Below are 13,772 nucleotides of genomic sequence, written 5' to 3' on the forward strand. Positions count from 1 at the left end.
AGTTGGACCTTGCTGTCTGTGACTGGGGTGGGGGGTGACCCACGGCCACACTGGGGAGTTGGACCTTGCTGTCCGTGACTGGGGGGTGACCCACGGCTACACTGTGGAGTTGGACCTTGCTGTCCGTGACTGGGGGGTGACCCACGGCCACACTGTGGAGTTGGACCTTGCTGTCCGTGACTGGGGGGTGACCCACGGCCACACTGTGGAGTTGGACCTTGCTGTCCGTGACTGGGGGGTGACCCACGGCTACACTGGGGAGTTGGATCTTGCTGTCCGTGACTGGGGGGTGACCCACGGCCACACTGTGGAGTTGGACCTTGCTGTCCGTGACTGGGGGGTGACCCACGGCCACACTGGGGAGTTGGATCTTGCTGTCCGTGACTGGGGGGTGACCCACGGCCACACTGGGGAGTTGGACCTTGCTGTCCCTGACTGGGGGGTGACCCACGGCCACACTGGGGAGTTGGATCTTGCTGTCCGTGACTGGGGGGTGACCCACGGCCACACTAGGGAGTTGGATCTTGCTGTCCCTGACTGGGGGGTGACCCACGGCTACACTGTGGAGTTGGATCTTGCTGTCCGTGACTGGGGGGTGACCCACGGCCACACTGGGGAGTTGGATCTTGCTGTCCGTGACTGGGGGGTGACCCACGGCTACACTGTGGAGTTGGACCTTGCTGTCCGTGACTGGGGGGTGACCCACGGCTACACTGTGGAGTTGGATCTTGCTGTCCGTGACTGGGGGGTGACCCACGGCCACACTGGGGAGTTGGATCTTGCTGTCCCTGACTGGGGGGTGACCCACGGCTACACTGTGGAGTTGGACCTTGCTGTCCGTGACTGGGGGGTGACCCACGGCTACACTGGGGAGTTGGATCTTGCTGTCCCTGACTGGGGGGTGACCCACGGCTACACTGTGGAGTTGGACCTTGCTGTCCGTGACTGGGGGGTGACCCACGGCCACACTGGGGAGTTGGATCTTGCTGTCCCTGACTGGGGGACATCCACATCTATATTTGCTCATGGGATCTTGTTGTGCCCTTGGGGGTTGGTGCCTATGGCTACTCCGGGTAATTGGATCTTGCTGTGCCTGAAGGGTGGGGGTGGTGGGGATGAGCCTGTGGCTACTCTGGAGAGTTGGATCTTGATGTGCCTATGTCAGGGCTGTGTGCTAAACCCACAGCTACACTGGGGAAGTGGATGAGGGTGGTGCGGGGTGAACCCATGATCGTACGACATAGGAGCAAAATTAGACCATTTGGCCCATCGACTCTACTCCAGCATTCAATCATGGCTGATTCTTTCTTCCCCTCCTCAACTCCATTCCCCGGCTTTCTCCCCGTAACCTTTGATGCCATGTCCAATCAAGAACCTATCAATCTCTGCCTTAAATACACCCAACGACCTGACCTCCACAGCTGCCTGTGGCAACAAATTCCACAAATTCACCACCTTCTGGCTGAAGAAATTTCTCCACATCTCTGTTTTAAATGGATGCCCCTCTACCCTGAGGCAGTGCCCCCTTGTCCTAGTTTCCCCCTACAAGTGAAACATCCTTTCCACATCTACTCTGTCTAGGCCTTTCAACATTTGAAAGGGTTCAGTGAGATCCTAGTCATCCTTTTAAATTCCAGAGTTTACAGACCCAGAGCCATCATACATTCCTCGTATGATAACCTTTTCATTCCCAGAATCATCCTTGTGCATCACCTCTGAACCCTCTCCATTGTCAGTACATCTTTTCTTAGGTGAGGAGCCCAAAACTGTTCACAATACTCAAGGTGAGGCCTCATCAGTGCCTGAAAAAGACTCAGCATCACATCCCTTTTTCTGCACAAGGACTCCCAAGTCCCTCTGCATCTCAGATTCCGGAATATCCCCCCATTTAGAAAACAGTCCGCACATTTATTTCTACTACCAAAGTGCGCGACCACGCATTTTCCAACACTGTATTTAATTTGCCACTTTCTTGCCCATTCTCCTAATCTGTGCAAGTCTTTCTGCAGCCTTCCTGTTTCCTCAACACTACCTGCCCCTCCACCAATTTTCCTATCATCTGCAAACTTGGCAACAATGCCACCTATTCCATCATCTAAATCATTTATATACAGCGTAAAAAGAAATGGTCCCAACACCAACCCCAGTGGAACACCACTAGTCACTGGCTGCCAACCAGAAAAGGATCCTTTTATTTCCACTCACTGCCTCCTTCCAACCAGCCAATGCTCTAACCATGTTAGTAACTTTCCTGTTATTGCCTCTGAACTTAGTAAGCAGCCCCAAGTGTGGCACTTTGTCAAAGGCCTTGTCAAAATCCAAATATACACTGCATCCCTTTTATCTATCCTACTTGTGACCTCCTCAAAGAATTCCAACAGGTTTGTCAGGCAATATTTTCCCTTAAGGAAACCATGCTGACTTTGTTCTATCTTGTCCTGTGTCACCAAGTACTCCATCACCTCATCCTTAACAATTGACTCCAACATCTTCCCAACCACTGAGGTCAGGCTAACTGGTCCATAATTTCCTTCCTGCTGCCTTCCTCATTTCTTAAAGAGTGGAGTGACATTTGCAATTTTCCAGCCTGCTGGCACTATGCCAGAGTCCAATGGTTTTGAAAGATCATTACTAATGCCTCCACAATTTCTACTGCTACCTCCTTCAGAATCCTAGGGAGCAGTTCATCTGGTCCGAGTGACTTACGTACATTTAGGTCTTTCAACTTTTTGAGCACCTTCTCTCTTGTAATAGTAACTGCACCCACTTCTCTTCCCTCATGCCCTTCAACACCTGACATACTGCCAGTGTCTTCCACAGTGAAGACTGATGCAAACTACACATTTAGTTCATCAGCCATCTCCTTGTTCCACGTTATTATTTCTCCGGCCTCAGTTTCTAGCAGTCCTATTTCCACTCTCATTTCTCTTTTAATTTTAACAAACTTGGAAAAACTTTTACTATCCACTTTGATATTGTTTACTAGCTTGCTCTCATCTTTCATCTTTTACCTCCTGATGATTCTTTTGGTTATTCTCTGTCGGGTTTTAAAAGCTTCCCAATCCTCTATCTTCCCACTAATTTTTGCTTTGTTGTATACCCTCTCTTATGCTTTTACATTAGCTTTGAATTCCCTTGTCAGCCACGGTTGTATTATTCTACCATTTGAGGATTACTTCAATTTTGGAATACATCTGCCCTGCACTTTCCTCATTATTCCCGGAAACACGCACCATTGCTGCTCTGCTGACATCCCTGCCAGCATCTCCTTCCAATTTACTTTGGCCAATGCCTCTCTCATACCACTGTAAAATTTCCCTTACTCCACTGAAATACAGTCGGCCCTCCTTATCCACAGGCTCTGCATGCGTGGATTCAACCAACCGCGGATTGGGAAAACTCAGAAGTTCTCTCTCCAGCACTCATTGTTTGAGTATTTTTCTTGTCATTATTCCCTAAACAATACAGTAAAACAACTATTTACAAAGCATTTACATTGTATTAGGTATTATAAGTAATCTAGAGATGGTTTAAAGTATATGGGAGGATGTGCGTAGGTTATATGCAAATACTATGCCATTTTATATAATTTTGATGTCCGCGGGGGTCCTGGAACCAATCCCCCGCAGATAAGGAGGGCCAACTGTACTGCTACATCAGACTTCACTCTCTCTCTATCAAGTCTCAAGTTGAACTCAGTCATATTCTGATTACTGATTCTTAAGGGTTCCTTTGCCTTAAGCTCCCTAATCGCCTCTGGTTCATCACACAACATCAAATCCAGTATAGCTGATCCTTTAGGAACTGTTCTAAAAAGCCATCTCGTAGGCATTCAACAAACTCACTCTCTTGAGATCCATTACCTACCTGATTTTCCCTATTGACCTGCATGTTAAAATCTCCCATGACTATCATAACACTGCCTTTTTGACTCGCCTTTTCTATTTCCCACTGTCATCTGTAGTCCACCTCCCAGCCGCTATTTGGAGGCCTGTATATAACTGCCATCTGGGTCCTTCAACCCTTGCAATTTCTTAACTCAACCCACAGGGATTCAACATCGCCCTGGGCTGATAGGCTGGTCCTGGACTTATTTCCTGGCATAATTTACATATTACTATTTAATTATTTATGGTTTTATTACTATTTAACTATTTATGGTGCAACTGTAACGAAAACCAATTTCCCTCGGGATCAATAAAGTATGACTATGACAATGACTATCTAGGAATACTGGTGCATAGTTCCCTGAAGGTGGAATTTCATGTGGATAGGGTGGTGAAGAAAGCTTTTGGTATGCTGGCCTTTATTAATCAGAGCATTGAGTATAGGAGTTGGGATGTAATGTTGAAATTGTATAAGGCATTGGTAAGGCCAAATTTGGAGTATTGTGTACAGTTCTGGTCACCGAATTATGGGAAAGATGTCAATAAAATTGAGAGAGTACAGAGGAGATTTACTAAAATGTTACCTGGGTTTCATCTCCGAAGTTACAGAGAAAGGTTTAACAAGTTAGGTCTTTATTCTTTTGAGCATAGAAGGTTGAGGGGGGACTTGATAGAGGTGTTTAAAATTATGAGGGGGATTGATAGAGTTGATGTGGTTAGACTTTTTCCATTGAGAGTTGGGGGAACATGAGGGGGAACTTCTTTACTCAGAGAGTGGTAGCTGTGTGGAACAAGCTTCCAGCAGAAGTGGTTGAGGCAGGTTCAATGTCGTTTAAAGTTAAATTGGATAGATATATGGACAGGAAAGGAATGGAGGGTTATGGGCTGAGTGCAGGTCGGTGGGACTAGGTGAGAGTAAGAGTTCGGCACGGATTAGAAGGGCCAAGATGGCCTGTTTCCGTGCTGTAATAGTTATATGATTATATATATGATCTTCCGATCCTATATCACATCTTTTTTCTGATTTGATGCCATTCTTTACCAGCAGAGCCATACCACCCCCTCTGCCTACTTTCCTATCCCCCTGATATAACATGTTACATTCAACTCCCAAGTACAACCATCTTTCAGCCACGATTCAGTGATGGCTACAACATTGTACCTGGCAATCAGTAATAGTGTAACAAGTTCATCCACCTTATCTCTTATACTCCGTGCATTGAGATAGAACACTCTGAGTGCTGCATTTGCTATCTTTTTAATTCTGTATCCCTAATGTACTGATACTCAACCTGCTGGCTGCACATTTGTCCTATCATCTGCCTGCCCTTCCTGACCGTCTAACTGAATGCTATCTTTGCTTTTTTACCATCCGTCCTATCCTAAGTACGATAGCTATTCTGGGTAATTGGATCTTGCTGTGCCTGTGGTGGTGGGGCCTATTGCAAGTAATTGAATCTTGCTGTGCCTGTGGTGGGGCCTACACGATAGGTAATTGGATCTTGCTGTGCCTGTGGGGGTGGGGCCTACACTATAGGTAATTGGATCTTGCTATGCCTGTGGGGTGGGTCCTACACTGTAGGTAATTGGATCTTGCTATGCCTGTGGGGGTGGGGCCTACAGTACAGGTAATTCGATCTTGCTCTGCCGCTGAGGGTGGGGCCTACACTATAGGTAATTGGATCTTGCTTTGCCTGTGGGTGGTGGGGCCTATTGCAAGTAATTGAATCTTGCTGTGCCTGTGGTGGGGCCTACACGATAGGTAATTGGATCTTGCTGTGCCTGTGGGGGTGGGGCCTACACTATAGGTAATTGGATCTTGCTATGCCTGTGGGGTGGGTCCTACACTGTAGGTAATTGGATCTTGCTATGCCTGTGGGGGTGGGGCCTACAGTACAGGTAATTCGATCTTGCTCTGCCGCTGAGGGTGGGACCTACACTATAGGTAATTGGATCTTGCTATGCCTGTGGGGTGGGGCCTACAGTATAGGTAATTGGATCTTGCTATGCCTGTGGGGGTGGAGCCTACAGTACAGGTAGTTGGATCTTGCTCTGCCGCTGGGGGTGGGGCCTACACTATAGGTAATTGGATTTTGCTGTGCCTGTGGGGGTGGGGCCTAAACAATAGGTAATTGGATCTTGCTATGCCTATGGGGGTGGGGCCTACAGTACAGGTAATTGGATCTTGCTCTGCCTCTGGGGGTGGGGCCTACACTATAGGTAATTGGATCTTGCTATGCCTGTGGGGTGGGTCCTACACTGTAGGTAATTGGATCTTGCTATGCCTGTGGGGGTGGGGCCTACAGTACAGGTAATTCGATCTTGCTCTGCCGCTGAGGGTGGGGCCTACACTATAGGTAATTGGATCTTGCTATGCCTGTGGGGTGGGGCCTACAGTATAGGTAATTGGATCTTGCTATGCCGCTGGGGGTGGGGCCTACACTATAGGTAATTGGATCTTGCTGTGCCTGTGGGGGTGGGGCCTAAACAATAGGTAATTGGATCTTGCTATGCCTATGGGGGTGGGGCCTACAGTACAGGTAATTGGATCTTGCTCTGCCTCTGGGGGTGGGGCCTACAGTACAGGTAATTGGATCTTGCTGTGCCTGTGGGGGTGGGGCCTACACTACAGGCAAATGGTTCTTGCTGTGCCCGTGGGGGTGGGGCCTACACTACAGGTAATTGGATCTTGCTGTGCCTGTGGGGGTGGGGCCTACACTACAGGTAATTGGATCTTGCTGTGCCTGTGGGGGTGGGGCCTACACTACAGGTAATTGGATCTTGCTGTGCCTGTGGGGGTGGGGCCTACACTACAGGTAATTGGATCTTGCTGTGCCTGTGGGGGTGGGGCCTACACTACAGGTAATTGGATCGCTGTGCCTGTGGGGGTGGGGCCTACACTACAGGTAATTGGATCGCTGTGCCTGTGGGGGTGGGGCCTACACTACAGGTAATTGGATCGCTGTGCCCGTGGGGTGGGGCCTACACTACAGGTAATTGGATCTTGCTGTGCCCGTGGGGGTCCGACCTAATGTAGGTAATTGGATCTTGCTGTGCCTGTGGGGGCCAACACTACAGGTAATTGGATCTTGCTATGCCTGTGGAGGCCTACACTGCCGGTAATTGGATCTTGCTCTGCCTGTGGGGGTGGACCTACTGTAGGTAATTGGATCTTGCTGTGCTTGAGGGGATGGGGCCTGCATGATGTGTAATTGGATCTTGCTGTGCCTGTGGGTGGTGGGGCCTTCATGATAGGTAATTGGATCTTGCTGTGCCTGTCTGATCCATGGCTGCACTGGGGGGAGGTTGGATCTTGCTGTGCCTGTCTGTCTGATCCATGGCTGCACTGGGCGGAGGTTGGATCTTGCTGTGCCTGTCTGATCCATGGCTGCACTGGGGGGAGGTTGGATCTTGCTGTGCCTGTCTGTCTGATCCATGGCTGCACTGGGCGGAGGTTGGATCTTGCTGTGCCTGTGACGACTCCAAGGGTTGGACTGGCTGTGTCTCTTTGGGCTGGAGCCGCTGGCAGTGGCTCTTGCTCGGGGAGGGTGGATCCCTTCGGGAAGAGTGCCCCACGTGTCTCTATCCCGACCAAAGCAAAGGCAAATTCTGCTGAGCACTCACCTGGCATCCTTTCAGGGTAGAAGCGACAGCCTGCCGCAGAAACGTGAAGAACATCCTGACATCCTCCATCTGCAAAAACAAACAGCCATCAGGCCCAGGCTGAGCGAGAGTGGGGGTGGGGCTCTCATCCCAGCCCGTGTGGTGTGAGGAATATTTCGTCTGGGTGGTAAGGTGTCCCACTGTTTCAGAGAGGCAGAGGGTGAGGAGTGAGTTTAGGGCATGATGCTTCCCACGGTAGAGATGTAGAGAGCTGGAGGGTGTTACAGAGATGGGGACAGCTGTAGGGGACAGATGGGGTAATGGAGGCAGAATGGGTATTGGGACCAGAGGTTTTAACAGAGCCCAGGAGGAGCGAAATGGTTGAAGGGGTTTACAGGAATGGGAAATTGTGTAGGGCCCGGGGACAGGTGGGTTTAGAAAGATGAGGAGAGAGCTAGGGGCTGAAGCAATTTACAGAGACATAGGCCTGTAGGGAACAGAGTGGACTACAGCAATGGGGAGGGGTGTATGGGACAGAGGAGGTTACAGCGATAGGGAGGGGTGTAGGGAACAGAGTGGACTACAGCAATGGGGAGAGATGTAGGGAACAGAGTGGATTACAGCAATGGGGAGAGATGTAGGGAACAGAGTGGACTACAGCAATGGGGAGAGACGTAGGGAACAGAGTGGACTACAGCAATGGGGAGAGACGTAGGGAACAGAGTGGACTACAGCAATGGGGAGAGACGTAGGGAACAGAGTGGACTACAGCAATGGGGAGAGACATAGGGAACAGAGTGGACTACAGCAATGGGGAGAGATGTAGGGAACAGAGTGGATTACAGCAGTAGGGAGGTGTGTAAGGGCCAGAGGAGGTTAGCAGTAATAGGGAGGGGAGTGGGCATGAGGGGGTTACGGATATGGGGAGGGGTGTAGGGGCCAGAGGATGTTACAGCGATAGGTAGGGGTGTAGGGGCCAGAGGGGGTTACAGAGATGGGGAGGGGTTTTACAACACTGGGAAGGAGTGCAGGGGCTGGAGGGAATCAGATATGGGAGAGTTGAATGGGGCAGAAGGAGTAACATAAACCGTGAGCATTGTAGAGACAGTGGGGTGCTGGGGAGGGGTGTCGGGGCCAAATGGGTTGCAGGGGCTAGTTGGGGTTACAGAGACAGGGAGGGGTGCAGGGGCTAGTGGGGGTGACAGAGATGGGGAGGGGTGTAGGGGCTAGAGGGTGTTACAGAGACTGTGAGGGGTGTAGGGGCTAGTGGGGGTTACAGAGACTGGGAGGGGTGTAGGAGCTAGTGGGGGTTACAGAGACTGGGAGGAGTGCAGAGCTGGTGGGGGTTACAGAGACTGGGAGGGGTGTGGGATCTAGTGGGGGTTACAGAGACTGGGAGGGGTGTAGGATCTAGTGGGGGTTACAGAGACTGGGAGGGGTGTAGGATCTAGTGGGGTTACAGAGACTGTGAGGGGTGTAGGGGCTAGTGGGGGTTACAGAGACTGTGAGGGGTGCAGGATCTAGTGGGGGTTACAAAGACTGGGAGGGGTGTAGGAGCTAGTGGGGGTTACAGAGACTGGGAGGAGTGCAGAGCTGGTGGGGGTTACAGAGACTGGGAGGGGTGTAGGGGCTAGTGGGGGTTACAGAGACTGGGAGGGGTGTAGGATCTAGTGGGGGTTACAGAGACTGGGAGGGGTGTAGGATCTAGTGGGGGTTACAGACACTGGGAGGGGTGTAGGATCTAGTGGGTGTTACAGAGACTGGGAGGGGTGTAGGGGCTAGTGGGGGTTACAGACACTGGGAGGGGTGTAGGATCTAGTGGGGGTTACAGAGACTGGGAGGGGTGTAGGATCTAGTGGGGGTTACAGACACTGGGAGGGGTGTAGGATCTAGTGGGGGTTACAGAGACTGGGAGGGGTGTAGGGGCTAGTGGGGGTTACAGAGACTGGGAGGGGTGTAGGATCTAGTGGGGGTTACAGAGACTGGGAGGGGTGTAGGGGCTAGTGGGGGTTACAGAGACTGTGAGGGGTGTAGGGGCTAGTGGGGGTTACAGAGACTGGGAGGGGTGTAGGAGCCAGTGGGGGTTACAGACACTGGGAGGGGTGTAGGATCTAGTGGGGGTTACAGAGACTGTGAGGGGTGTAGGATCTAGTGGGGGTTACAGAGACTGGGAGGGGTGTAGGAGCCAGTGGGGGTTACAGACACTGGGAGGGGTGTAGGATCTAGTGGGGGTTACAGAGACTGTGAGGGGTGTAGGGGCTAGTGGGGGTTACAGACACTGGGAGGGGTGTAGGATCTAGTGGGGGTTACAGAGACTGGGAGGGGTGTAGGATCTAGTGGGGGTTACAGAGACTGGGAGGGGTGTAGGAGCTAGTGGGGGTTACAGAGACTGGGAGGGGTGCAGGGGCCAGTGGGGGTTACAGAGACTGGGAGGGGTGCAGGGGCTGTTGGGGGTTACAGAGACTGGGAGGGGTGTAGGATCTAGTGGGGGTTACAGAGACTGGGAGGGGTGCAGGGGCTAGTGGGGGTTACAGAGACTGGGAGGGGTGTAGGAGCTAGTGGGGGTTACAGAGACTGGGAGGGGTGCAGGGGCTAGTGGGGGTTACAGAGACTGGGAGGGGTGTAGGATCTAGTGGGGGTTACAGAGACTGGGAGGGGTGTAGGATCTAGTGGGGGTTACAGAGACTGGGAGGGGTGCAGGGGCTGTTGGGGGTTACAGAGACTGGGAGGGGTGTAGGAGCTGTTGGGGGTTACAGAGACTGGGAGGGGTGTTGGGGCTAGTGGGGGTTACAGAGACTGGGAGGGATGTAGGATCTAGTGGGGGTTACAGAGACTGGGAGGGGTGTAGGGGCTAGTGGGGGTTACAGACACTGGGAGGGGTGTTGGGGCTAGTGGGGGTTACAGACACTGGGAGGGGTGTAGGATCTAGTGGGGGTTACAGAGACTGGGAGGGGTGTAGGATCTAGTGGGGGTTACAGAGACTGGGAGGGGTGCAGGGGCTGTTGGGGGTTACAGAGACTGGGAGGGGTGTAGGAGCTGTTGGGGGTTACAGAGACTGGGAGGGGTGTTGGGGCTAGTGGGGGTTACAGACATTGGGAGGGGTGTAGGAGCTAGTGGGGGTTACAGAGACTGGGAGGGGTGTAGGATCTAGTGGGGGTTACAGACACTGGGAGGGGTGTAGGATCTAGTGGGGGTTACAGAGACTGGGAGGGGTGTAGGGGCTAGTGGGGGTTACAGAGACTGGGAGGGGTGTAGGGGCTAGTGGGGGTTACAGAGACTGGGAGGGGTGTAGGATCTAGTGGGGGTTACAGAGACTGTGAGGGGTGTAGGATCTAGTGGGGGTTACAGACACTGGGAGGGGTGTAGGATCTAGTGGGTGTTACAGAGACTGTGAGGGGTGTAGGGGCTAGTGGGGGTTACAGAGACTGGGAGGGGTGTAGGAGCTAGTGGGGGTTACAGAGACTGGGAGGGGTGTAGGATCTAGTGGGGGTTACAGAGACTGGGAGGGGTGTAGGATCTAGTGGGGGTTACAGAGACTGGGAGGGGTGCAGGGGCTGTTGGGGGTTACAGAGACTGGGAGGGGTGTAGGATCTAGTGGGGGTTACAGAGACTGGGAGGGGTGCAGGGGCTAGTGGGGGTTACAGAGACTGGGAGGGGTGTAGGAGCTAGTGGGGGTTACAGAGACTGGGAGGGGTGTAGGATCTAGTGGGGGTTACAGACACTGGGAGGGGTGTAGGAGCTAGTGGGGGTTACAGAGACTGGGAGGGGTGTAGGATCTAGTGGGGGTTACAGAGACTGGGAGGGGTGTAGGAGGTAGTGGGGGTTACAGAGACTGGGAGGGGTGTAGGATCTAGTGGGGGTTACAGACACTGGGAGGGGTGTAGGGGCTAGTGGGGGTTAAAGAGACTGGGAGGGGTGTAGGAGCTAGTGGGGGTTACAGAGACTGGGAGGGGTGTAGGATCTAGTGGGGGTTACAGACACTGGGAGGGGTGTAGGATCTAGCGGGGGTTACAGACACTGGGAGGGGTGTAGGATCTAGTGTGGGTTACAGAGACTGGGAGGGGTGTAGGATCTAGTGGGGGTTACTGGGACTGGGAGGGATGTAGGATCTAGTGGGGGTTACAGAGACTGGGAGGGGTGCAGGGGCTAGTGGGGGTTACAGAGACTGGGAGGGGTGCAGGGGCTAGTGGGGGTTACAGAGACTGGGAGGGATGTAGGGGCCAGTGGGGGTTACAGAGACTGGGAGGGGTGTAGGATCTAGTGGGGGTTACAGAGACTGTGAGGGGTATAGGATCTAGTGGGGGTTACAGAGACTGGGAGGGGTGTTGGGGCTAGTGGGGGTTACAGAGACTGGGAGGGGTGTAGGAGCCAGTGGGGGTTACAGACACTGGGAGGGGTGTAGGATCTAGTGGGGGTTACAGACACTGGGAGGGGTGTAGGATCTAGTGGGGTTACAGAGACTGGGAGGGGTGTAGGGGCTAGTGGGGGTTACAGAGACTGGGAGGGGTGTAGGATCTAGTGGGGGTTACAGACACTGGGAGGGGTGTAGGGGCTAGTGGGGGTTACAGAGACTGGGAGGGGTGTAGGATCTAGTGGAGGTTACAGAGACTGTGAGGGGTGTAGGATCTAGTGGGGGTTACAGACACTGGGAGGGGTGTAGGATCTAGTGGGGGTTACAGACATTGGGAGGGGTGCAGGAGCTAGTGGGGGTTACAGAGACTGGGAGGGGTGTAGGATCTAGTGGGGGTTACAGAGACTGGGAGGGGTGTTGGGGCTAGTGGGGGTTACAGAGACTGGGAGGGGTGTAGGATCTAGTGGGGGTTACAGAGACTGGGAGGGGTGTAGGATCTAGTGGGGTTACAGACACTGGGAGGGGTGTAGGAGCCAGTGGGGGTTACAGACACTGGGAGGGGTGTAGGATCTAGTGGGGGTTACAGACACTGGGAGGGGTGTAGGATCTAGTGGGGGTTACAGAGACTGGGAGGGGTGTAGGAGCTAGTGGGGGTTACAGAGACTGGGAGGGGTGTAGGATCTAGTGGGGGTTACAGACACTGGGAGGGGTGTAGGATCTAGTGGGGGTTACAGAGACTGGGAGGGGTGTTGGGGCTAGTGGGGGTTACAGAGACTGGGAGGGGTGTAGGATCTAGTGGGGGTTACAGACACTGGGAGGGGTGTAGGGGCTAGTGGGGGTTACAGAGACTGGGAGGGGTGTAGGATCCAGTGGGGGTTACAGAGACTGGGAGGGGTGTAGGGGCTAGTGGGGGTTACAGACACTGGGAGGGGTGTAGGATCTAGTGGGGGTTACAGAGACTGGGAGGGGTGTAGGATCTAGTGGGGGTTACAGAGACTGGGAGGGGTGTAGGATCTAGTGGGGGTTACAGACACTGGGAGGGGTGTAGGATCTAGTGGGGGTTACAGAGACTGGGAGGGGTGTAGGATCTAGTGGGGTTTACAGACACTGGGAGGGGTGTAGGAGCTAGTGGGGGTTACAGACACTGGGAGGAGTGTAGGATCTAGTGGGTGTTACAGACACTGGGAGGGGTGTAGGATCTAGTGGGTGTTACAGAGACTGTGAGGGGTGTAGGAGCTAGTCGGGGTTACAGAGACTGGGAGGGGTGTAGGATCTAGTGCGGTTACAGAGACTGGGAGGGGTGCAGGGGCTAGTGGGGGTTATAGAGACTGGGAGGGGTGTAGGATCTAGTGGGGGTTACAGAGACTGGGAGGAGTGTAGGATCTAGTGGGGGTTACAGAGACTGGGAGGGGTGTAGGATCCAGTGGGGGTTACAGAGACTGGGAGGAGTGTAGGATCTAGTGGGGTTACAGACACTGGGAGGGGTGTTGGGGCTAGTGGGGGTTACAGAGACTGGGAGGGGTGTAGGAGCCAGTGGGGGTTACAGAGACTGGGAGGGGTGTAGGATCTAGTGGGGGTTACAGACACTGGGAGGGGTGTAGGATCTAGTGGGGGTTACAGAGACTGGGAGGGGTGTAGGAGCTAGTGGGGGTTACAGAGACTGGGAGGGGTGTAGGATCTAGTGGGGGTTACAGAGACTGGGAGGGGTGTAGGGGCTAGTGGGGGTTACAGAGACTGGGAGGGGTGTAGGATCTAGTGGGGGTTACAGACACTGGGAGGGGTGTAGGAGCCAGTGGGGGTTACAGACACTGGGAGGGGTGTAGGGGCCAGTGGGGGTTACAGAGACTGGGAGGGGTGTAGGGGCCAGTGGGGGTTACAGAGACTGGGAGGGGTGCAGGGGCTGTTGGGGTTACAGAGACAGGGAGGGGTGT

The 13,772-nt window shown here is 53.3% G+C and overlaps 1 long non-coding RNA gene across 1 annotated transcript in view; it reads right to left on the bottom strand.

Moving 5' to 3' along the window:
- Positions 1-7,510: 7,510 nt before the first annotated feature.
- LOC140192278 (uncharacterized) overlaps positions 7,511-13,772 on the bottom strand; it is a 61,393-nt gene continuing 55,131 nt past the window's right edge. Inside the window, exon 3 of the long non-coding RNA XR_011884193.1 lies at positions 7,511-7,580. This is a non-coding gene — a long non-coding RNA (uncharacterized lncRNA). The remainder of the gene's footprint in view (positions 7,581-13,772) is intronic.

Source organism: Mobula birostris, unplaced genomic scaffold (assembly GCF_030028105.1).
Source record: "Mobula birostris isolate sMobBir1 unplaced genomic scaffold, sMobBir1.hap1 scaffold_1013, whole genome shotgun sequence".
Lineage (NCBI taxonomy): Eukaryota > Metazoa > Chordata > Chondrichthyes > Myliobatiformes > Myliobatidae > Mobula > Mobula birostris.